Here is a 24626-nt window from a genome sequence, read left to right on the forward strand (position 1 = left end):
GCGGGCGGCGGCGCCGCGGCGCCGGCGGGGACCCGGATGTCGGGGGGGCGGGGCCGGGACCGGGGCGGGGGCAGCGCCGCTCCCCTCGGCCGCGTCCCGCAGCAGCGAGCGGCTCCCGGCCCCGCTCCCGGCCCGGCCGCCCTCAGCGCTGCTCACCCGTGCCCCTGTTGCCAGGGGCAGGGGCCTGCGCCGTGCCGCTGGTTCCCCGGGCAGCCCGGCCCTGCGGGAAGCACCTCTCACCCAAGAGAAGTAAGTGCGGCTCAGGGGCAAGATGTGCCTTTTGGGGAGGACAGCGTGGTCATCCTCTCAAGAGGCCTCGTTACTTGGTCTTCCTTCGCGAGTATCGCTTGAGAATTCGGAAAAGATGGGTCACATCACCGTCATTTGAACAGCTCGACTTTGGCTAGAAGTTCCAGGAGAAGCAAGCAAGTGTGCCAACCCTCTCCTTTTACGTTTCCTAGGGTAACACAAGACTGGTGCTAAATTCTGTAAAAGTTCAATGGGTGAGTTTTGTTCCTTAAGGGCAATTCAGGGAAAACCTAACGCAGGGAATGTTTCCTTGTGTCCCCCCTTTTAAACAAAGGATGTACGTTCCCAGAGACTCTGCCTGTGCGAAAAGGTATTGGCTGTATTAGCGACTTATGTGTGCCAGCAGTTTGTACTTTTTTCTTGCTGCTGTATTGTTTTTTTTTTTCCCTGGAAAACACTGATTTTAAGTAGTATTTTGAAACAGGAAAAAAAAAAATCTGTTTTTCTTAGACATGTGTTTCTCTCAATGGCTCTCTGTTGCTTTGCAACCCAAAATACAGACATTTCTTTCACATTTGTTGTTTTAATAGGGACCAGCTGTTGTAACATGTAGGTCACCATTCATGAAAGTGTATTTCTTTCAGGTACTTCAGGTATGAAATAAGTGAAATGATGGTAGCCATATGCTGAATTGGAGATATCTGTCACAGTAGGTGCACAGTTATTGATCAGAAGTATTTTGCCATGGACAAAATGTAGGTGCAGAAGACTCACAAAGTTTTGATGTTGATGCATTATCTGTTAAATAGGGATCACTGAATAGATGAATGCTGCTGAAAAGCTGCCAAGAAAAAAACCTTTCTGCATGACCACCCTGCAAGGCCTCCTTATTGCCTGCCTTCACCTGTTATCTCTGGTTTTCATCGCTATTGGGTCAACTGACTTAAATGACAGAAATACAGAAAAATTGACGACTAAAAGGGCTGAATAACTCTGCTAATTTAATGAGCTGAATCAGCTTGTGAGAAGTGTTTGACAAGCAGCAGAGCCAATACAAAGGGTGGGGAACAGCGAGTAAGGGTAAAAGAAGGGTAAAGTCTGAATTTGAAAAGAGTGGGATGGGAATGCTTATCTGTTTACTGTCACAGATCAGCTCAGCTGCAGGTTGAGTTCATGTTCTAAGAGAAAGGGGAAAATACACAAAGAACCCCAACAGATTCTGGAATACATTTCCTAACAGAAACAACTTCATAGAGTCCAAACTTCAGCCAGCTACTTCAATCAAAAGGTCTGACATTGTTTTTATTATAATATGAGAAATGGATTGCTGTTTTTCCTGGTATGTGGTTTTTAGATTTTTGTGAAACTTTATTAAAAAGGGGAAGATCACTGAAATTTGATTAATTAGCTTTAAACACCTCACTTGCAGAGGCACTGGAAGTAAGGAGAGTTTTAAACTACTTCATGTTGCTTGTTATTTTAAATTATGTTTTTTATAATTTTGTCCATATGTGAACTATATTCAATTGAGATATGTAAATAATATAATGCTAGGACTTTTTTTGAAGTTAAGACTGTAGATGACAGAAATAATATTTAAGTATGTGAAAACAGTAGAAAATAAAAAGCTACAAGGAAGAATGATGATAATAAAAACTTGCTACTTTGTGCTGAGGAACATATTGAGGTTAATAAAAGATTGTGCAACTTTCCGTATTTTTTCCTGTTATAGAGTCTAATATTGCTATCTGAACCACCCTGGTAATTATAAAGCTACCAAGGATTACTCACAGTGAGAGACCTCCTCTTTTCTTTCTCCCTCCTCCTTCCCCTGACATCCATTCATTCTGGCGTCTTTTTAAGGTGGCTTTTACTGCCTCATCCTCTTGTCATGGAGGATTTTGCTGTGTACCTGTGAAGGACTGTGTATCGTTAAAATTACCTGGGGATTCACTTACCAGCTTGCCACACATGAAGTTTTGATGATGGTTGTGTGATGTGTTTTCTACCTTTAGCAGAAGGCATCCCACCCCTCCCATTCTGCCCCCTCTCCATTTTATTTTTGTCTCGAGAGCTGCAGAGGAGAAAGTGAAAAACGAAATGCTTGGTCATCGTGCTCTCTCAGGTTAGGTTACCAAAAAATCAGGATGGAAGCAAAACTGTTGAGAGAATCAGGCCTTCATCAACTGCAATTTGCTGATAGAATATCCCAATTAAATTATTCATAGAGTTAGCTGTACAGCATGATAGGAAGAGGAAATTTAGGAAAGCTACAATGAAGCAACCATAGAAAAGCAGGGGGAAAATCAGTAATACTTTTTTCCTTTCCTACCCTGTGAAATAACTGTCTGCCAAAATTATCTTGCAAATGTATAGTAAAAACCACTCCATGTAGCATTTTCAAAAATATATCTGGGAACAGGAATGGATGCCTAGCAAACATTAAAACCTCATTTTCTGCTACCTCACCCAACCTGTAGCGATTTTGCCAAGGGCATTAAATACAAGGCCTTACCTGCTATCAAATTGTAAGTTTTGAAGTTAAAATTTTTGATTTGATACTATGTTATACTCAGTGGCTGGTACAGTTACAGAGGTAGGTATGCCTATACAATACAAAGGTAATGAAGAAGCAGGTCCCTCAGCTGTGCTGAGAAATCACATGTTTTCAGCTGGTGATTGTTACAACCGTTCTAACTGGAAAGAGCACTGCCAACAGCTTAACTGCACACATGCACAAGAGTAAACTAACTGCAGCAGCTTCTCACTGGTGAAATAATGTAATTTCCTAATACAGGCATACTGTCCATCCCTCTGTGAGTCGCCCTGGGGTGATGCCGAAGAGCAGACTCTGGGAGGGAGCCACCTGTGTCAGCTGTGCTGTGTTGACCAAGGAGGCACAAACAGGGGGACACCACCTGTGCATCCTGGGAGTGCAGTCTTGCTTTCTCTCACACTCTGTGCCTTTTCACTTTCTCATGTGTTTTGACTCTCCTGTGCTTGTTCTTAACAGGAGGCTCCTTGTTGTCTGTCTCTCTTCACTTAAAAACTTTTGTCTGAGTTAGCAGTGTATGAAATTCAAAAAGTAATGGTCCAGCTTCCCTGTCTGTGTCTATTGTCAGTGGCCAAATACTATAAAATTGGTTGCAAATTTAGAAGGTATTTTTTTCGTAAGCCTGTGGAAATGAATTTTTATAGTTCAATTACATTTAAAAGATCCAGTTTGGGTTCTTAGAGAGACTTTTGCCTTTAAGGCAAAACTAGCTTCTTAGCAATGTTGACCTTGTTGTTGAAATCAAAATTATAGAGGTCACTGTGCTCAATACATGCTTGTAGTTTACTGTGCAAAAAGCTTCCCTTTGGAAAGGCAGCGATGAAGAAGCAGAATACATAAAATTTCCAAAACGATGTTTTGTTGCCTTTGGTTGCAATGTATTCAGAAATATAAAACTAAGTCTTTAAAAGAGAAAGACTGGGTGACTTACCATTATTTGCTGATCAGAATTTGTATGCAGTTAATATTCAGAAAGCATTTATGAAGTTGGTAATGATTTTTGAAAGTGGCTTTTTTAGTATTAATAGCCAGTCATCTGAAACTTAACCTTGAAAGTGAATTACAACATTCAAGTTATTCTGTCAAGAAATGAAAAAAATGAAAAAATGTATGACTTATCTGAATAGTTGCAATAGCAAATTTGCAAACGGATTACTTTAGCACAGAATTAATATTTCAATCTGTATGCTAAAATTTGTTAATATAAGCTGTATAAGATAATCCTTAAGAATAACAAACATGCCTCAGAAGCCTTACTGGGATTCATCCTAAGAAATACTAGACTCTGACCAGTTTTGTGTATCACATTTCTATTTTTCACTTGACCAATAAATCTCGTTATTCATCCAGTTATGGTTTGTGCTGGTTGGTAACATAAGCTCTGCAGACCGTGCAGCTATGTACCACTTGGTTTTAAATTTATTTTCTACATGCTGTACTGTAAATTTTTAAGAATGGTCAAGACTAGCTAACTGTGAAGCAGTATATTATGGCCTGCTGAAAAGGAGAAAAAAGCTGTTTTATTTCAGTGTTTGATTTTTGAATTTAAATTTGTTACCAGAGCATCTTAAACATATGTTTAAGTACACCCTTAAAATTACTTGGAATCAGTGGAATTTAAAATGTGCTTTACATGTCTCATTGATGATTAAAAATATGTGCTTACTATGAATATATAGAAGATGCATAACCATGGAGGGTCTGATCTGAGTGTCCTTGTTTTCCATTGGGAGACCAGGTACATTCCCTCTCAAGGCACATTCAGCTCTATCAGGGCCACATGCTGTAAATACAATTGTTTCATTGGTTTGAGGAGGATAATTTCTTCCAAGAGTGAAATGTCTCAGGTTTGGTTATTTACAACATTGTTTATTCAGAAAAAATATATATGGATGAATAATTTTTCAGATTAATGTAGAGGCAGTCAGCAGCAGGCACTTCCTTATGTTTTATTTACAATTCTGCCTTTTTAGGGAGTTCTTTACCTCAGGGAGCTGAATGACTGTTTTTCAAGTAACTGTTTTCTTTATAATGGCTTTTTGGTTGCTAGATGGCATGGCTACTTGGATAGGCTAACGTAAAATAAGGATGTGCTTGTGGTGTGGCAGCTGCTTTATGCATGTTGTCTCAAGGTAACCATGAAGATTTTAGTGTTTGCTCTGTCTGAATAAGATATTTTCCATTTACTGCAAAATGAGAATGATACATGTAATGTCCTCAGCTTTTTTTTTTCACTATCTAGTCTTTGAAGCCCTACAGAGTTCAAATATATATACTTTCTTAAACTACTGGATTAGAAATCACAATTTTAACTAAGTGGTATGTTGTTTCATATGTTGGAGGAAGATATTCTTTTCCATATTACTCTTGATATGAAAATCTTTGGTGATGGATGATGTATTTTCAATAAAATTGCCTGAAATGGATGACTTTGGTTAGTATAATCAAGTTATGAATGTGTGACTAACCTGTACTGTGCTCTCTGTGAATTGGTAGAAAAACATAGCCCAAACAGAAAATAAACAAAAAATTGACCATATGAGAAACTGCCTTAGAATAGCCTTAAAATGTCTTAGGATGTCTAACAGAAAAACAAAAAAAGTTATTAATATGATAAGAAGCTAAATAGTGGTAATGAGAGTTGAGAGTTCTCACTTGAAAGCAAACCTAAAAGAAATAATACATTCAGTAAACAGAATTATGAAGGATCTTTAGCATGGAAGGAGGCCTGATTTGGGGTTTTTTTGGCTTTTAAGTCCTGGTGAGATCTATCCTTTTGTTGTATTAAGAGATGTGATGCACAAAAACAATGAGCAGAACTGCCTGCAGAGTGCTGAGAATATGTATTGTTGAGACACAGTTTAACACATAAGGCAACATTTGAAGAATAGGGAGGGGGGTGCCATGGCATGAGGGGAGAGCATCAGATCTCAGCACAAAGCTTTTGTAGCTGTCCTTGAGATAAACAGAACCATGATGCTCCTTTGCCTGACTGGTTAAAAATAAGCACTGTACACACTTCATATGCATCTCTCCCTTGAATGTGTGGGAGGAGAGAAAAAGCCACACAGGAACAGATGCTCTGTTCTTGTACTGTTCATGGCACCCTCCCGGGTTCTTATCCCTGCCCTTAGCCCAGTGATGCCACACTCGAGGAAAGACCTCTGTTTGATTCTTAATCCCTGTAGGATAGGAGCACATCTATGGATGGAGTTGAGAATTAACTGATTTTTTTATAAATGTATTGACTTGTGATAAAGGAATAAATATTTCATCTTGTGGACCATAAAAACAATTTCTCATTATTTGGGTAAGAATCTTGACAGGATAAGAAAAAGGATCAAATTTTAATTTGGGGAAGTACTATTTTATGAAACTGATTCACAGCAAGTATACCTGAGTGAGTAAAATACCAAAGAAAAGTAAGGAAAATAAATTCTTGATTTATTCAACATTACATATTTTCTAAGAAAATCAGGGTGGGTTTTTTCCCCAAAAAAACTATAGTTGTCCAGCATTCTGTTTGTCACTGGGGCTTCCTGTGTTTGGTTTAATTTTTTTTCTCTAAATTCATTGCAAACTGCCAATGCAGCATCTATGTTCAAGATGAAAATTTGCTAACACTTGACTGTATGACTACAATGAAAGTATTTCAGCTAAGTACTCTGAAGATTTTGAAATTGATATTGGTATTTATTAGTGCAGTGTTCCATGTTTTGGAAGGAGATCAAGATCAGTTGAAGCAGTTGTCTGGCTCACGTCATATTACATTGATTGCATCTGAAATCTACAGTTGCTTTGTTTTGCCTTTGGACAGGTGTTCAGAAGGTTTATCAGGAATGTTAAGGCTGTGTTGGATAGGTATATGGGCACATCATCGGGCTGATTCTTCCCTTGACTTGAACTAAATCAAGTGAAACCCTTGTTAAGCCAGAGGTATTGCAACAAAGAAAAATGGGCATGAAAAGATAGTCAAACACAGGCTGTTTCCTCCTATTTATTCATTCATTCAATGTGTGAGGAACACAGCAGCCAGGTACAGTGGCAATAGGACATTAATTAGGATGGCATAAGGGGAATGAGGAACTACCACTGTCCTGCTTCCTCTGCTAAACAAACACAGATCTTTCTAATTATACAGTCTGATTTGAGATATGTGTTAAAGATTTCCAAAATATATGTTAGAGTATAAATTACTGTAATGTAAACATTGTATGGTTTCATATTGGGGTAAATACATGTAGGCTGTATATTCAACTTCAGTAGTGTTTTGCTTGCTTTCATAAGAATAAATGTGTATACACAGCTATTATGTGGTGATATTCAATAACTAAATCCAAGTTTCTGCAGAAGGCCACACATTAAAAAAAAATAAATCTTCATTTTAAATGTTTTTCTGTGTATCCTTTCTCTTAAGCTACTTGTCTTTCACAGCCCTTCCTTACTCATCTGTAAAACTTGAATGCCCTTTGTTCTCCCACCCATCAAGTCACTCTGGACCATTAAAGTCCTGGACCTTCTGATATTGTGGCGCTTGGAGACATGATTTAGTGTCAGTGTTAGGTAGATAGTTGGACTCAATGATCTTGGAGGTCTTTTCCCACCCAAGTGATTCCATGATACTATGTTTCATTTGCTCTGTGATAAATGGTATCTTCTTCTTGTGGTATCCATGTGTTTTGGAGCTCTTTTATGTCCTCAAATCTTTTTTTTTTTTTTTTTTTTTGAGGTTTATGTTGATCTTTGTGCTGGTCTTTCCTTCATGCTTGTGTCAGGATAGAATCCACTGCCTCAGCAATATCTCTCATTCCCACTCCTAGACCCCTGCCCTTCCCGAATTCAGAAGTGCTGATATGACAGTGAAGCACTCAGTGAGATAAGTGGTGGACTTCCTGAAACTGTGTTCTCTGTGCAGTGTCTATTAGTAGGAATGACTTGCAGCAACAAATTTGCAGGATGGAACAGAGCCAGAGAAACCATGAGGAGTGAAAGGTGGCCAGGTTACTTAAGCAAATTGGGTTGTAAAGGGGAAAGATTGGAATGTGTGAGAAATTAAGATAGACTGATCTTAAAAAGTGCAGAACCATTGTCAAGTGTTCTGTCAATCTTGATTTCCTACTATTTTAACTGCATTTCTTCCCTTCTCAGGTATCTCTTAGGAACTTGGTGATGGTGATGTCACTTACATATATTAAGATACTTAATATAGTAATGTCACTACTATTTTAAGATATTTCTTCCAAAACTATAAGAAGTCACGTCATTCTCATAACAGAATTGTCACTAAGCTTCAGAGTCATTGTAGTGACTTGCAGGGCTCAGCATTCCAGCAAAGCCCTTAGTGCAAATGCTGAAAATCTTTTCAGTTTGCCTGTCAAAGGTTATGACAGACTGAGAGATGTATGGAAAAACTGGAGTCTGTTTCATACAAATATTGCATTCCAGAAAAGCAAATCAGTACAGAGCCAGTGAGGAGAAAGAGCTTGGTGATCCATGGGATTGGAAGTGTACAGTGGGAAACTAGGGGTGTAATTACAATACATGGCGAAGTATAGTACATAAATAATTGAGCTAACCACCACTAATCTATTTCCAGAAGTGAATTAGTGCAGCCACCTTAGTTTGGTTCTGAATACATGCTGAGGAAAACCGGCTGTCTCAGTGACAGGGCACATAGGCCTGAAAGGAATGTGCTAACCTATCTGCACAGCTCTTGGGACCAGGGCAATGCGGGTGTAGAATGTCTGCAGTGTCTCTGCTCTGACAGGTCTGGTGTCACAGCCAGCTGGGACCTCTTCACATTGCATACCACAGTAGGAGAGATGTGCTGTGAAAGTGCTTGCCTCAATGAGCCAAGCTAAACGAGTATTAACAGATGATATTATTTCCTTCTCTGAATGCACCATCACAGAGGTAAATCTCTCTTGAAGCCAAGGAACTGTGTTAGTAGAAGAGCATAAGTCATCAACTGATAGGAATACACTGACTCTAAAAATCAAACAGAATTTTCTGTCAGAGGAGAGACACTTTGAGACTGCCATCTGATAGAGTAGTTACTAAGGGACTTTGGTCAGGTCCTGAAATAAATTAAGTGATACAACTGCAAGTGTAAGAGTTGAGTACTTGCAGTGATTTAGGAGTTCCCTTCTAGTCCTATGTTCGTATGTCTCACAATTCTGTTCCAAGCATCAAGAGTCAACAATATATCCCACTATTGAGTCATCTGGGAAGAGCAGGGTTCTAATTATAACCTTGTGGAGTAATATCCTGCTCTTCTCTTTCATGTATCTCTTACCTACATATTATTTCAACTATATTTCAGTTAACACAGTTGAGGTGTGAAAGCACTGGTTTGTCTGGTAGCCAGAATATATAGCCTTAAAAAAGTGTAGGAAATTAGTCTGCTTCGGTTGGACAGTTAATGAAGCAGTTTTGTTTTTTCATGAGTCTTTTTAAGTAGCAGTGATAGAAGATGGGAGCTCTTGGCCAAATTTCTTGTAACAATATGCCAAACAATATACATCATGATTTCAGTCATTCTAGTCATGAGGACCTGAGAACTGCTGAATTCAGCCAGATGAAAAGTCTACCTAACCTAGATACTTATGGAAAAAATGTCCGGAGGCAGTCGTGCTTACAGTGATTTTTCCATCATGCTCTTCAGGCCTTCAGTGACTGGGAGACTCTTTTGTTTAATAATTACTGCTGACCTACTGAATAGAACTGCTGAATCAATGAAGTCATCATTTCTCTGGTCTATGTACAGTTTGTGCCTCACAATATCTAATGAAAGTTAGTTTATTATTAAAAAAAAAAAGGCATGCCTTCCAATATTTATGTTGTGAATAACTGTTACCAGGAAACCTTTTGAATAAAGTTCATTACTTGATACATCCCTTTCATATTCTTCTCTAGATGTTTTTCTAATTCTATCATGATGTTTTTGATAATGGAATGACTAAAGCTTCATATAGTATTCATAATTTGTTTGTGGCCTGAATGTTTAGAGGGCAGGTTTTTCATATTTTTCTCTGTTAATTTTTAAATAAATCCCAGGTATGTATGTTCCTTTAAGCACAAGATGTTTTCAGATTTCTTTCCTGGTGATACTAACACCCCATATATATACATATATGTGTATTTTCTCTTCCCTTCTTGATGAGCATTGCACTTAATGACACTGAATAGCCTCTGGCATTTTATCACCCATTCAGTATTGAACCACCTCCAAAGCTTTTCATAGCCAGTCCTCGATTTCCTCAGCCTAATAGATTTGTGTCATCTGATTTTTTTTCCCTTTGTCTTATTATGTGTGTTCTTTTTCATAGTGTTTATGAATGTATTGAAGGCCCACATCTGTCAGCTCAGACTAAGTCAGTGAATCCTGAAAAAGAATACAAGCAATATAAAATATGACCTTTAAAAATAACTTAGCCTTTTTTCTTCTTACAAAAATGAATTGTACCATTTTCATTTTATTATTTATTTATTACATAAGCAGATGTATTTATAAGTTGTTTTCACAATGCAGTTCTGCCTTTCAATGAATTGTACCATTTTAGTTTTATTATTTATTTATTACATAAGTAGATGTATTTATAATTTGTTTTCACATTGCAGTTCTGCGTTTCAAAGCACTTATAGGATAATGGAAATAGAATATGAGAAATTCACTGCTTTCTGATAAATAGCACACGTTGACATTAATGACGAACATTTTATTTCACATTTCACTCTATGGGATTCTTGCACATAGTGACAATTTAGGGTGATTGTCAGGAAAGAACTATATAAAAGAATCTGTTATTTTAATTTTTTAAATGTATAGGTTGTCTTTCACTGTCTACAATTTCCTATTGGCTTAATCCACTATACTTACTTACTAAGCTATGAATACCTGCAAATCCTTTAAAGGATTAACTGTATCTGCCTGCTAAGCTTTCCAAGACAGTTAAAAATAACTGCAGGCTGATTCTACTGACACACTAAAAATTGGACCTGCTCTACATTTTGTGTTATATTTGCTGCTGCTTGGACAGATGTGATACAGTCTGGAGGTACTTAAAACCTTCTGTGAAGTTGTGTTGACCAAATGCTCTCAATACCCTGGTTCTGACTAGCAGCTGTTTTCCCTCACAGCCCAAAGGGGATCAGCATTTGCTTTGTCTCGTGAAAAATGCCAGTGACCAAGAACATACAAGCTGGGCAAAGAAATTCAGCTTGATATCAATTTGTGAAATAAAGGTGTCCTTCTCTGAAGAAAAGGGTTTGATTTATACAAGTGGTCTGCAGTGCAGTCCTTCCTGTTTGATATGGCTTTTTCTAGCTGTACTCTTTGACTTCAGAAAATGGGTCTCTTTTCCACATTTACAAAATTGTCATATTCCAATACAATATAAGCATGTGTGCTGGATGCTGCTAGATATTGTTAGGAAGGCAGCCAAATATATTATATTTATCATTATATATGTAAGTGGAAGCCTTACAGGAATGCACAGTTCCTCTCGATGATCTGGAGAGTGCAGGAGACAGCAGCACATTAAAATGTGTACTGCCTCAATTCCTGTTGGCTGTCAAGGAAGAAGAGTTTAACTTTACCACCTTCCTTGATCAAGGAAGTTAAATAGTGCAATATATAAAATGGAAACTTTGAGACAAGACTTTGCGCTTTCTGGTTTTTCAGGCATTTTCTCCCGCAACTCTTGTACTGCTACAACAGAAATTTCTGGCTGCAAAAGGATACCATAAATGCTGGTATTTTCATGCTGTCAAAGGACAGAATGGGACAGTGATTCTCTGCTGCAGTGATTTCTGTCTTCATTAACAGATCATTTATGTTCCTGCACAAAAAAAGCAGAAGTGCATATAACAGCTGAAACTGGTTTTCATACTTATAGGAGCTGAAGGAATGTAACATGGCATAAAATTATTTCCCCCCCCCCAAGTGATAGGCATCAGGCTAATTAATACTTAGCTGAGTGCATGAAACCTGCATTTGTTTAAAGCTGAAGGGGGAATATTGAAAACCAAATTCAGTCAGATGTAGGTACTCACAGGGGACAACTGTCAGCATTCCTTATAGTGAACTCCTGACTGTAAAACTATATATGAATATTGAATAATATGAACTTGGGTTGGGGATTGCCAGCCGCTTTGTCAGAGTGTAAAGCACTGACACAAATGCAGAAGGAATATTGGATCCATCAGTGTGGATTCAACCTTCAATCCCCAAAAGTATAGCTGCTAGAATTCTTTAGCTTAGCTAGTTGAAGAGCTAAATATTGCTGATTGATTACTAAATTATTATGCTATTTGGCAGTAGGAGGGCTGTAGATTTTCCTGTTCTTCTGAATATGTAAGCAAACTGCACAACCTAAGCTGAGGGTTCTAGCTCAGACACAATAAGCACTGTAACTCCATTAACATTGATATGGGCTAATTTATGTCTAAAATACGTATTAAAAATTGTGCTGAGGCAACTTTATACTGAGCTGTATCACACAATCACCTTATGCTTTTACTATTTCTAGCTAAGGGAAGTCAACAAAAAGTTGGGAGAGTTACATTTTAACCCCTTGTTCCAGTCAATGTCTGCCTACGTGTGGCCCTCGTCTGCCTGAGGAGGTGCCATGGGTAAGCAGATACATTGCTTGTGATGCTTCAGTGCTTCTTAGAACTAATTGCAGAATTTCTACAGTGCCCTGTATTGCACTACTCAAACAACAGATGTCACAGACATACCAGGTAGATTGTGTGGTTCTATTTATTTCAATACTGATTCTTAAAATTAGGCATATGTTCCTCAATGTTTGGTTTTATCTGAACTTCACCACAAACTGTCAAGTTAAATTTTACTCAATGTGTATTTTTGGAGGGAGAAAATGGACTTGTACAAAATGCACTTCCTAACATTATTTAGTATTTTGTTGCGAAGAGAAGGTAGCATTCTTATGTTTTAAAAGAGAAATCTTGTGGAACCCAAGCTTGTCAAATTTTTGCCAGAAACTTGCTGGTTGCCTGCCAGCTCTCTACCCATCACTTGGCAGGTGGTCCAGCCTTCCAAGAGCTGCAGCTGCCTCTGCGGCAGGGCTGGCAGCACTTGCAGGGCTGCAGGTCCCTGAGCAGGTGTCCAGATGGATTCCCTCCCAAAGGATCCCTGTCACCTGGGGTGACGGGCTGTGCCTCCTGGCAGGGCTGGAAGCTAAGGAACTTCCAGGCCTGCAAATGTTTTATCCTGTGCCAGCTTTTAGTAGTTCTTTAAGAAATTGTTTCATAAGGGGACATCCTATTTCTGCCACTAAGGAAGGCCTTCTACCTGAAAGCAGGGATGGATGCCTTTTACATCACTTTGTAGCAGTCCTGCTTCTGAGGAGGTTCATGAAGAAATGACACAAAATGCAGCAGCATGTCTAGAGGAATGTTGCTTTGTAAGTTGGAATTTGGCTTCTGACATTAGCATTAGGTTTTGTTGAGATTTTGTGCTTTCCTTTTATCTTAACAGACATTCTTTTTTGCCCCCCTACTAATATCTAATCTTATTTGAGATTCAATGAGATATCAGCAATGTCTTGTGGACTAACATGCAATTATTTAATCAGTTAAATATTCATGGTATTTGATACAACCTTGGTATTAATAATGTATTGTGAAAGAACTGTAAGACTAAATAGAAGCTGATAAGCTTTATGCTGGTGTGTACATGCTTTTTGACCTTAGTAATTTTTTATCCTATCTTTTTAGGGCTGAGAAGAGTACAGTTCAAGAGCATGGAGCATTCTGGGGTGTGTAACTCTTTGTATCAAAGTAAGTGCCAACTCAGGTTAATAAATAATAAAAGTGCACAAAGAAATTTTTCTTCCTTTTCCTTATTATTCTTTAATATTTTGCTGCATTTTGAATAGCTTGCTAAAAAACTTATCTTTCCTAATGGAGCTCTATTCCAAAAATAAATCAATTACACAATAATAGGCAGGGTTGGAGAAGAACTATTTTTCTGTTCCAGCTATTGCTTGTAGATTGCTACTAGATATCATGAAAATAAATCAATCTCAACTTTATTGAAGCTAAATAATGATATTGAAAGACACATGTGAATGTAATGAAGGAACTGTGATACACCAAATATTTTATAGACCATTGTCTGGAGATTATATCTTTTTTATGATTGCCCTCAAGGAAATGTAATGAAGAATTTTTAATTAACATAATACAGTAGAACATAAGAAAGTCTTGTAATTCGGTTGGCAAATAGGAACAGTAACACAATAGAAGATAATATTCTGATAAAATTTCTCCAGCTTAGTAACTTTTTCAGCAAATATGCTTAGTGATTTTACTTCAGACCTTGCCCCACTAAAGACAGTAAGTCTATTCCTGAAGTTCTTAGTGGGGTAGAGTAACAGTTTCAAAGTCTAGGTGGACATTATTTGGCTTCTACAATGTTACTTCACAGTGCATTGAAGGATTGAAGGATTAAATACTGCCTTATTTAAGGAACCAATGGCCTGTCAAAATCAGTACAAAAGGTGGAAGCACTATAAATAAAAAAAAAAGAAATTAAACATTCCTATGCTGTTCCTCAGCTAGTACAATATGTTGGAGTGGAAGTTAGCCTTATTGTGCATTTTTCAGATGCTTCCAAATAGCTGCTCAAAATGACACCAAGCTCAATTGATTTGCCCCTGTGCTACTGCAGCTTTATGTGTAGTGAAAGCCACGGGAGTCTGTTAATAATAAAATTATAATGAAATAGAAATAAATCATACACTCTGCTTCTTGCTGACATGATGACATGTAGTTTCTCTTTGATTTTATTACTCTTGCACTTGCCAATATAAAAATGTTGCCAACATGTTTTTTACAACACTTACAGATTAATAACTGTACTTACTGATTAATAACACTGATCGATAACTGCCTAACTCAGTTTCTGCTTACAATCTTAGTAACACCATGCTTACATAAAGTAGACGATGATGGTCACATCTTCAGCTACATCCTGGCATAGCTCCAAGTGCATAGCTGTTGACTTCATGAGGATTTGGATACAAACTTAAAGTTAAGCCCATGCTTAACTGCTTTGTCAATCTGTCTCTCTTCCTGCTGTTACTATCATATAACATCCATGAAATTCAGCTCATGCTGACATATGAATGAGTGTTCAGGTATTTCTATTCACTCCTTGTACAAAAAAAAAAAACTGTGGTTGATTCATTCTTGTTTCAAGCCTGAAGAAAAGACTGCATCCACTGTGACCTTCAGAGTGGTGTGAGCATGTGTGTGTTTATATGCTCTCTAAGGTCATGTGTGGGCCTCTCATCCAACCAAAACTTCTGTAAGAAGGGAGACTGCAATTCAGAATAAAACCTTCTCTGGGATTCCATGCCAAACTTCAGGCTTTTTGTAGCAGTTGTACGTTAAGTAATTTTTGTTTTTTGATTTAAATTATTTAGAGGTATCAATAACTTCATAAATATTTTTTTTATTGTATTTAAAAACCTTTGCAGCAAAAAACTATATCAGTAATAGTAGTAAAGATTTAGAAAGTGAGTTGTATAACTACTATTATGTATAATCTAACATACAAAACAAAAGTTGTTACACAAAGGAAGATATAATAAAATTATGACTGTAGGCAGTGGCTTTCATGAAGAGCTCAAGTTTTTCAAATACTTAATAAACTATTTTACCAGAAATGTAACCTTGTGTTTATGTGATTTATGTGCATTCTTCCCCAAAACAGCATTCAGCTACAATAAGGTTTAATTGGGCATTTATACATGACCACATTAATGAATATGATATTTGACTATCTAGAGAGCTGTGGATATATTTAAACAAAAGGTTTTATAACTGCTTTAATTATTATAATAAATCAGAGCTAAGTGACAATATTGTCATAAATTAGAAGGAAAAAATATTTTAAGCACACATTTCCTTAAATTTTATCTCCTAAAAAGTTGGACAGCATTTCTATGTATCTCTTCATAGTTTGGTATTTGCTAGATGTACTGTTGTTTCCCCTGGCATATGTGTTCTGTAAGGCAAGGGACAACGGAATCAAGAAATAAACATCTGACCACGTCACAAATCCAATTAACTCTGACAAGAGCTAGTAAAGTCAAGTGAATAACAAAGCACTGCTGTCTGGAAGCAGCTTTGCAGACAGTAGGACACCAGCTGGATGAAGCAAAAGTACTTCAGGCAGCTGAATTTTCTGCCTCCACTCTAAGACCATCTTACGTCTCGGTGAGGTCACAAAACTATAGCATTTTCAAGTGTCAGATCTCATCTCTTCACTGTTTCTAAGCGGCAGGGATGAGGAGGAGGAGGAGGGAAGCATTCCCCTCACAGAATGTAAAATATGTGCTAATGTCATTACAAGGTAATGCAGTGAAGCAGAAACTGCAGCTACCGTTGCACAGCCTCTCCCCAGCCACCACCACAGTGCTGGGTTATGATAGAAACCTCCAAGAGATTTCAGTGCAGCAATCTTTGGGCAGAAATCACGGTGGGTTTCTAATCCCAAGGGCTTGCATGTTCAAAGTAGCTCTTCTTTTTCTAGCTCTTGACACATGTAGCTAACCAATGTCCCATTTAATGGAACTGAATGATTAAATGATTGCTTCACTGGTCTGCTGTGTTCATCCATGCTTGAGGCTCAGAAATGTGGGGGAATTTCTCAGCTGGAGTGTAGTAGTGTTAATCTAGAGACATTACTTTGGCAAAGTTATTTTGGGTTTATCTTGAGAGGAGAATCCACTCCCTGCCTGTCTGACTGGAAATTGAAATTCTTCACTGCTTGTTTCTAGATAGAAAGGAAATACATGCTCTGTTTACTTTATCTGCGTAACCCAAACAACACAATGTTACCCTTGGAATCTTTTCTTGCTCTAACCTATTTCCCTGTCATGCAGTATCCTTAAGTAAAATTCTTTCCATTTACACTGTAGTAATGGAAAGAATCTTAGACCCATATACAATAGTCAGTATTTTTACTGTTTATTATGAACATTATTTGCAGCTCCTAATAACCTACTTTTCTAGTAGCCAGAAGAGTGAAATATGTAGTTTGTCAGCCTTAACATGGGTTATAAAACTGAAACAGATATGATATCCTCAGCTTTGAGAGGGAGGAAGGAATATTTCTTAGGAAACAACATGAGAATTGTGGCTAGCTCATAACTCACAGCTAGTTTGAAGCTGAAATTTCCCAAAACTTTTCTAATATTTCTACTTAATTGAAACGAAAATTATATTAACTTCAGCAAAATTTTCCAAAGGGAGATTTCTTTAGTTCAGAATGGGATTTCTGTGTTCTAGAAACCAGAAACAAATATACACAATGACTCAGTGATTAGGTTATTAAATTACTAGATTTAGAGCAGGAAACTGTTTCCCCTCTTCTAATTCTACATGTTTCTATACATTGCATCTTTTGAATCTCCCCCCCGCCCCCCCCACAACTTAAATAAATACTTGTTAATCTTGGAATTGATCACAATTTTCCTGATACTAAGAATTTAACACAGGGTGAGATGGGTAAATTGAAGTGTCAAGATGGTCTCTGAAATCAGAAAAAGGAGCAAGGAAAGAATAAAAATATGCAGGATTGTTTCTACAGAAAATTAAAAATGAAACTTGTCATCATGCTTGTACATTTTTTTAACTTCATCGAAACTTGATCTTCTTGCTACAACTTTGGACACAAATAGAATTTAGCAAATGGAGATATGCTGTAGAAGTAGCACAGGCATATGCTGACATATGATTACCATATGTCAGTCCGCAATGATTCTCAAGCTCCTGAGACATATTTTGTTCTTTAAATAGTTTTTCCATCTTTTTAACATTTTGAAGCACATTGACTATTTTCATTATGCTTTTTTCCTTCTTCATTTGAAGCCAGATGCATTTACAGCTGACTTAGATTAGGCAGGAAGGACAGATAGAAAGATGCTAAAATAGCTTTCAGATATTACTACTGCAGTCAAATGTATTTGGAAATTCAAGAGTCAACATGAACTAATGAAATAAAATAAAGTCTACATTCATCTTTATAAATAAAGAAAACATATGGGTTAGGATTTTTGTCCTGCATTCATCAGGATCAGATGCAGTATTTTGTTCCTGGGATGTAACACAGCAAGTTAAAATTTAATTTTAAAGCCAACAAAACTCTCTTTGTATTTAATAATGTATCATTAAAACCTGAGGTTTTGACTTGAACTGGAGACTGAGTCTGAACCTCACAGACTCACACAGAGACTGATAGTAGCTGCCAACAGGGTATCTCCTGTTGCTTTTCACTACAAACAAACAAAAAAGGGGTATCTCAGATGTGCAGCATGAAGGCATTTAGATGCAAGTTTTACAGAGGCTTACAATTTTAGGCAAAATATAGGTAACCCCCCCTCCTATTTCTTAAAGAAAACCAACTCCATCACTATAGACTTAACTGTGTGGCAGTCTTATGTTTCTAAGTTCCTAAAAGTTTTGGAGGAAAAAATACTTCCAGTTTATTCAAATGACTGTGAGAACTTAAAAAAAATAAGGAAAAATAATGAGAACATACATAAAAATTCTACTGCACACTGTTAAGGTAGAAAAACTACTGAACATATTTTGTGGCTTTTACAACATCTCATAGAGACTTTATCAGCAAAATAATTTGTTTCTTTAGTGAAAAAATTGCTTTCTACTTCTCAAGAGAGAAATAATCTATTTCTGAGTGTCTGGAGAAATGCTGAGAATAATAACTACAACAAACAAGCCATTAGTAAGAATTTACTTTTTCAGTGCCTGGAGACATAATATAATTTCCTAATAAACTCCAGCCTCCTAGCTCCTAGCCTTCTAGCTAGCAAACCAGAGACATCCAGTATTAGAGTTTCCTACTAAGTGTGCATATCAGCTTGGGCCAACACAGGAAGAATTCTTAAGACTGGGCTGAAAGAACCAATGTTTCCTCAAAGTATCTGATTCATCACAAGTACATTTGCTTTCTAGTTCTCTGTCTTAAGGTCAAAGCTCTGCAAGGTTGAAGGGCATAAAGTAGTGCTTGACACATTGGACATAAACACATATATCATGCAGAAATCCTCCTGTTAGGAGTAAATCAATTCCTGCTTGCACTAAAAGGCACTGATGTAATAACAAAATGTTTTAGAGACCTTTTACTCCTAACTGGGTAACACTGGAAATTTCACTTCTCTGCAACTTATGGATTGGGTCTTAGCATACTTTTATTGAAATAAAGGTACTCCAGTTAATTTGAGAGTTGAACTGGAACCCAAAGTTCTGTAAGATTTGTGCTGGCCTTCTTTACTGGAAGGTAAACAAACCAAAATGTGTGATGATATGTGAATAGCTCTCCTCCCAGAACCTCTTTGTTTGCCAGAGTAATGTCATTGAGTGCCAGATTTCTTCTGGATGACATTGGAAGAGAAAAATTAAAGAGATTATACAAAACCATATTTTGTTTCTTATCCTAGGAAAACCTTACATGGCACAATTTGGATGATCTCTGGACTTAAACCCATTACCAGAAAAAGATAATGGTGCTGTTGTGAGAGCTAAATGAAGGGACAACACATAATACCAAATACAAGTAAAACCAGAGGAGATCTTGAATGAACAAAGAAGAGGTGCATGATGGAGTTATTTACCAGGTACTATAACATGAAGAAAAGCAGAGTACCTCTTCTCAAAAGGGAATTACAGAAAATAATTGAGGATATTGTGGCATCATTCCTCTAAATCCCTTATGCTCCACAGTTCCCTGTTTCTCAGAGGTACCCCCTTGCTCTCAGAAGTTTTGCACCCACTTGTTCTCTTTCCACATCCCAACATCCTGTCTGTCTGTCTCCTAGCCTCAGCATCTCTATCTGATTGTGAACAACGCTGTCAAAGTGGTAAACACTGTCAGAAAGATATCCTGTCTCTTTTTTTTGGTATGTGAAAGCAAGAGGTAAGAAGGGTGTACTCAAGGTGTTTTCCTGGCACTGCTACAGTGCCTGGAGGGCAAAGGCTATTCCTCCTCCCCTGCGCCACCAAGCAATCCATGTTCAGCAGCAGAGTGAAGAGCAGGATATAAAACTAGTAAAACAGTGTCACTCAGAACCTGGAGAAGTGAGAAAAGAGGGCTTCCATCTGCCTGTGAAGTTTTTATGTACATAATGGAGACTGGTGTGAAATGTATCTACAGGAGACAGGTGAAAGGGGAACTTGGTGCTTCTGAGAGGTCCTGTGGTTGAGGAAGTTTTGTGAGAGAGCTTTTTTCCAGAGAGTTTCAAAATAGGTGATGTTGATGTGCACTGCTGGGCCAATTCCCACCAGATGCAAAATAACTTCTGTGTGAGAATACACTGGAGCTGTGAGGAACCTCAGCCCCTGCAATTTACAGCTGTCAATCTGCTCCTGCTGCTCTGAATGACTTGCTAAAGTAAGCACAGCCTCTGCTGGTTTATTCACTGAGCATAGGCAGAACAAATACATGCAATGCACAATAATTTTCCAGGGAAATATATTCCATAGCTCTCTGAAAGTAAAAATACTGTATTTAAATGAGATTCACAGCAGCATGTTTTATTGACTTTGAGAGACAGATTCACAAAAAGAGGATTACCAAGCTGAGACTAATACCTACCTACATTAAACATACTTATGCTAGTTAACATTGTAAACAAGAATTCCACAGGCCCAGCAGAAAAGTACCTGGGGGTGTTGGTTGACATCCAGCTGAACATAAGCCAGCAGTATTCCCAGGTGGCCAAGAAGGCCAATGGCATCCTGGCCTGTAAAAGAAATAGTATGGCCAGCAGGACCAGGGCAGTGATTGTCCCCCTGTGCTTGGCACCTCAAGTTCTGTGTTTAGTCTTTGGCTCCTGAGTGCAAGAAAGACATTGAGGTGCTGGAGTGTGTCCAGAGAAAGGCAACAAAACTTATGAAGGGTCTGGAGCACAAGTCCTGTGAGGAGCAGATGAAGAAGCTGGGGGTGTTTAGCCTGGAGCAAAGGAGGCTCAGGGGGTACCTTACCGATCTCTACAACCCCCTGTAAGAAGGTTGTAGCCAGGTGGAGGTCATCCTCTTCTCCCAGGTAGCCAGTGACAGGGCAAGAGAAAATGGCCCCAACTGCACCAGTGGAGGTTCAGGTTGGACATCAGGTAGAATTTTGTCACTGAAAGGGTTTTGACAACCTGCATTGGTACAACCTGTTGCTCCTGGTGCTGGAGTCACCGTCCCTGGAAGTGTTCAAGAAATGACTGAATGTGGCACGGAGTGCTGTGGTTTTAGTTACATGGTGGTGTTTGGCCACAGGTTGATCTTGAAAGTCTTTTCCAACCTTAATGACACTTTCTTAATGATCATTCCGTATTTAAACATGCCTTGTTTTATTGGACAGTGCCACCTAGGGGGTAATGGCTTTTAAACTAGAGTGGCAAAGGAGAGGAGCTTTATTAATAACAAAGAAAGCATTTCTTATATTAAATTCTCTTTTGGAATATACTAGGAAAAGTGCTGCTGAGATTTTCATATCGTGGAATCTGGCAAAAACCTGTAATTTTCACAGGTCCCTTTGGAGCTGGCCATACTCTTTTCTCTCTTCATAGCCTGGCAGTGACTGGGGATGCCACAAATCCTGATTTTCTCCTCTGCTAGCCAGGTCTTGCTAGTATGATCAGTGGTGAGGTTATTCACATCTCATTACAGCTATAAGGCTGACTAGGAGATTGCTGTATTGCTGGGTTTGGGTCTCCAAGGACTTGAGAGCCTGAAAAGTTTGCTTTTTGAGGCCAGAAGCAGAGAGAAAACCCTGGTCTACTTCTACTTAATCTAGTCTGCTAAAGGAAGGTAGTGTATAAGGCAGGAATGAGATGCTGAGACTACTCTGTCTGAGAGCAGATAGATTGTATTCCTCCTGAAACTTCCCCCACTGTCCTTGAAATTACAAATTACAGTTGGCTCCTTTGGGCTTCTAACAATTTAACCTAGAAATGGGCAAAAGAAACTTAGAAAAACTGCCCATCTCTGTACCATGTTTATTTTCTTCAGAATGAGATTTGTTTTAAAAGCCTGAATTGTGGTAATTTCTTTCCTGAAAAAACAAAATTCTAGGAGAGGTAATATTTTAGGAGTGTTTTTTTTCCCACACACACTTTTTTAATTCTCATAAATGGTATTTGATTTTATTCTGTATCTTCCACAGCAGATGGCGTGCCTGCCTCCCTGAGACCAGAGAGCCCAAGCAGAATGCAAATGATGTAAGAACCTCGTATAACATAGAAACAATAGTATAATATAAGAAACAATTATGCAAGAAACATGCTCCTCTTTTCTTAGAGGAAAGTAGTGATGGTATCACAATATTTTTGAAGGAAAAATGTCAAAATTTTTGATTTCATGACTGTGTGTTTGAATTGTAATAAATGGCAGGTCTCTTCCTTTCCTTCTGTAACCTCCACACACATAAGCAATTAAGTATTAATAAGAAGAGATTTTATTTAAGTTCCTTTAAAAAATAATCCATATTGAAAAAGGCCATCTGATAAAAATTGCTTTGTCTGCCCCCTAGAAATGGAAAAAGAGAAATTATTTTGGAACCACAAGCCACGGACATGGCAAAATGATGATGGAAGTTATACCAAAGCTTGCTGTAAGTACCCCTCAAGTAAACAAGTCCTGTGGTAAAATTATGGCTTGATGGATTGTCTTAGTTTGCAAGATATGGCTGGGGGTGTGTATTCTAGTGCCATCTGTTAGAGGTGGGGAAGTTATCTTCTGTTAATTGAGACACCTGTCAAAACCAGCTGGGACAGTTTTCTTTATCTCTTCCACAACCAACCCTCTTTCCAGGGATGTATCTGCTGTTAGTGGGCCATTGAGTGTCACTGCATGACTGATAAAATTACATCATCCCACTGGGAGATACTCCACCCAGGGTGAGGAGCCAAGCATTCCTACTTGGATATCATCTGAGATTCGGAATACCACAAGCAGCCTTTTCCCACTAGATTCCCAGAGGAGTAGCTGTCTCCTCCACTAGATTCCCAGAGGAAGACCAGGGCCATCTACACCACCACTGGACTGTCAGAGGAAAACTACACCCTTCTACATGAACCACACCTGTCACTCCAGGAGGACTGCTGCCACCATTTAATGGGACTGCTACCAGCACCCTGACCAACAGGGTGTCAGGTCATATTCTGACTCTGTCTGTGGTTTTTTTTGTACTATCACATTTGTATTTTTAATTTTCCTAGTAAAGAACTGTTATTCTTATTCCCATATCTTTGCCTGAGAGTCCCTTAATTTAAAATTAGAATAGTTCAGAGGGAGGGGGTTTACATTTTCCATTTCAAAGGAGGCTCCTGCCTTCCTTAACATACACCTGTCTTTTCAAGCCAAGACATGGATAAAGCAAACTCTTACTGTCCTCTAGATGTCACAATGTGGAAGAGGAGCAGCTGGATACCAGGGCTGCCACACTTGAAGCTAAATAGGTTTTGACATGATCGTTAAAGAAAAGCTACAGTACGGCATGGCAAATTCACCGTGGTGCCCATCCTGATGTGACATGCTCTGGAGCAAGCAGGCTCCTGCTCAGGCACTGGGAATAAACATTGGACCGAGCCTGGGAGACAGGGACATGGACATTCACATCAGGTCCACATTGGCCATTCTGGCTTGTCACACAGCATAGATTTTTGGTGACTTCCTTGTTTTGATAAAATCAGAGAGAATATGCAGTTAGACTTGCAGCATAGTGCTCTTCCCCTTACAGGTTTTATTTTGTACCAAAATACCATGGTTTTAACATATATATGCACATATAAATAAATAGAATGGCAACATTAATAAATAATTGCAATGTTAAATATATACACTTTAGGAGAACTTCCTATTGCAACTTTACTTGCAGGTACTCGCACATACATACAGTTCTTGTCCAACAGCTCTTTCATACAAAAGAAGATACAACAAATTCAGAGACTTGGAATAAGATATTTTAAGAATAAGGATTGTGTGATTCTTTCATATGTATGTGTCTAAAAGAAAGCCTGAAGATCAGAGTTAAGTGAAGATGAACTGAAGAAGCAGTGATAAATAGTAAAGTTATTAGACATAATTTGGAATATTCAGAACTTCAATTACAAAACAGAATCATCCTGCTCTTCAAATTCCTTAAATAATCCTGTTCCTTTTCAGAATCCTTCATTACAGGGCCTTTCTCATTTAAAGCTGTGCTTTAAATGTGTTCAGAGCTGGTGTGTGTTAGCTGGTGTGCATTTCTTCCCAGCTGTTTCCCTGTGTTAAATCTTTCCTTACCTACAAACCTGACCTCTCTGAGGGGCCTGATAGCAGAGTTAGGGAGAACACTGTCACTGGAGGCCACTGCAAGAAGGCTGCTAAGAAATCCTGCTTCCACTAAAACCCTTTAGCTGTTGACTTCCCCAAGGACAACTTTCCTCTGACGTGCAAGAGGCGTGCCATAGGTGCAGTGTGTGTGAGACTCTCTGGGCTGTCTTGACAAGTGTTGTCTACTGGCAATGAGACAAAAACTGTACAAGCTAAAGTCTCTTAATCAGAACTGGGTGTATCTATACTTGGTGTCACAAGTTGAAAAGGTGATGTTTAACAGGAATAAATGAAGGAGGAGTGGGAAATCTTGGAGAACCACATCTGGAGAAATAATAGAAGAAAGCGTTCCCATATCGACAGGTAACTGTTGACTCTCACTGTGGAAGCAGTGTCTGACAAGAACCCCACAGTGACACAGAAGAAGCACACAGTGCATGTTGATGATGGCCATTAAGGGTAACTG

General features: G+C 38.4%; 1 long non-coding RNA gene across 5 annotated transcripts; it reads left to right on the forward strand.

Annotated features, from left to right (window-relative positions):
* The first annotated feature begins 41 nt into the window (after positions 1 to 41).
* LOC121469455 (uncharacterized) lies at positions 42 to 23089 on the forward strand. 5 transcript variants are annotated; one of them, XR_005979496.2, is made up of 7 exons: positions 43 to 503; positions 1398 to 1537; positions 13544 to 13606; positions 19297 to 19473; positions 22011 to 22065; positions 22377 to 22457; positions 22658 to 23089. It is a non-coding gene; the product is annotated as an uncharacterized lncRNA (long non-coding RNA). The 5 variants fall into 5 exon arrangements; XR_012054590.1 differs by having other exon boundaries at positions 42 to 1537; positions 22014 to 22065; XR_005979494.2 differs by having other exon boundaries at positions 48 to 1537.
* The last annotated feature ends 1537 nt before the right edge of the window (positions 23090 to 24626 follow it).

The sequence above is a fragment of the Taeniopygia guttata genome, chromosome 2 (assembly GCF_048771995.1).
Source record: "Taeniopygia guttata chromosome 2, bTaeGut7.mat, whole genome shotgun sequence".
Classification (NCBI taxonomy): Eukaryota; Metazoa; Chordata; class Aves; order Passeriformes; family Estrildidae; genus Taeniopygia; species Taeniopygia guttata.